Raw genomic sequence first — 2,083 nt, forward strand, 5'->3', positions numbered from 1 at the left:
CCTGAGTGTCCATATCCACTCCTGTGACGGGAATTGCTCCACAAACTGCAAGCAAATATTTCTTTCAGCGAGGGTCAAGCTTGCCTCTCAATTCCTCCTCCTTTAGCCACAGGGCCACCTCAGCAGATCCTCATCACCTGTGCTCTGTCAGACGAGTATCTCTTGCAGGAAGCTTTATCCTCGGAGGCAGATCAACCACCTGCACCAGACTTCCTCCGCAAATTTCAAGAGAGTGTACCGGGAGTATGGGCTGAAACAAGTCCCCCTCCCCTACTAAGTCACCGCACCCCAGTCGTGGTCCAGCTATTAGCAATGGCAACTGCAGTCCAGGTGAAGCAATACCCTATGAGCCGGGAAGCCAGGCGAGGACTTGCTCCGCATATCACCAGACTCCTGAAGGGAGGAATCCTCACTACCTTAAGTCTCCCTGGAACGCCCCCTTGCTCCCTGTGCTAAAACCAGGCACACAGGACTATCGGCCTGTGCAGGACTTGAGGGAGATGAATAAACGGGTAGAAACTGTTCATCCTACAGTTCCAAATCCGTACACCCTCCTAAGTCTCTTGGACCCAGAACACCATTACACTGTCTTGGATCTTAAGGATGCATTCTTTTGCATCCCACTAGCCCCTGTTAGCCAGCCTATATTTGCTTTTGAATGGACCGACCCTGATACTGGAGTCTCGGGGCAACTCACTCAACTCACTCGGAGAAAACTGCCTCCGGGGTTCAAAAACTCCCCCTCTCTGTTTGATGAGGCACTTAGCCAAGACCTTGCTGCCTTCCGAGCTGAGTTCCCAGAGTGTACCCTACTCCAATACGTGGATGACTTACTCTTGGCTACAAAAACCCAGGAGGCCTGTAAAGAGACCACCCAGTCATTATTGAAAAAAAACCCTGCAGACTTTGGGGTACCAGGTCTCAGCTAAAAAGGCCCAACTCTGCCAGCCAAAAGTGACTTACCTGGGCTATGTTATAAAGAAGGGCAACCGGGCACTGGCACCCAGCCGAGTCCAAGCAGTGCTGCAAATACCCAACCCTACCACAAAATGCCAAGTTCGAGAATTCCTTGGGGCAGTAGAGTACCGCAGGCTATAGATTTTGGGATTTGCTGAGATAGCCAAGCCCCTGTATGCCTGCGCTGGAGAAAATCAGCCCTTGATATGGACAGAGGTGGAGCAACAGGCTTTTAACAAGCTCAAGACTGCCCTGACTGCAACCCCAGCCTTGGCCTTGCCAGACATCTCTAAACCTTTCCAGTTGTTTGTGCATGAGAAACAGGGAGTCGCTAAGGGGGTCCCGGACATTGGGACTCTGGTCCCGGCCAGTTGCCTACCTTTCAAAAAGACTTGATCCCATAGCCTCTGGGTGGCCAGTTTGTTTGAGGTTGGTGGCAGCTACAGCCCTGTTAGTCACGGAGGTGAACAAACTGACCTTGGGGCAGGAGTTAAACTTAGTGGCACCCCACGAGGTGGAGTTGCTACTCCGTGGAGCTACGAGAAAATGGATGTCTAATGCCCACATAGCCCAATACCAGGCCTTACTTCTGGACCAGCCCTGCATAAAATTTTCAAAAACCACAGTTTTAAACCCTGCCACACTGCTACCCGACAGCGAGCCAGAGAAGCCCATACATGACTGCCGACAGACAATAGATGTCCTCCATGCTGCACGACCAGATCTCACCGACGTTCCCCTGCAGAACCCAGAGGAGGTACTGTATACAGATGGCAGCAGTTTCATGGTCGACGGAGTCAGGTACACCGGGGCAGCTGTGGTCACTCTAGAGCCAGTTATCTGGGCCCAGGCTCTTCCACACGGAACCTCAGCCCAAAAGGCAGAACTTATAGCTTTAATAAAGGCCTTGGACTCGGCGGAGGGAAAAATTGTTAACATCTACATGGATAGCCGGTATGCTTTTGCTACGGCCAATGTGCATGGTGCCATTTATAAAGAAAGAGGATTGCTTACCTCAAAGGGAAAAATCATCAAAAACAGAGAGGAAATCCGAGCTCTACTAGAAGCTATATGGAAGCCTAAGGCAGTGGCATTGATGCACTGCAAAGGACACCAGAAGGGAGAT

This window comes from Cebus imitator, unplaced genomic scaffold, assembly GCF_001604975.1.
Source record: "Cebus imitator isolate Cc_AM_T3 unplaced genomic scaffold, Cebus_imitator-1.0 Scaffold618, whole genome shotgun sequence".
NCBI lineage: Eukaryota > Metazoa > Chordata > Mammalia > Primates > Cebidae > Cebus > Cebus imitator.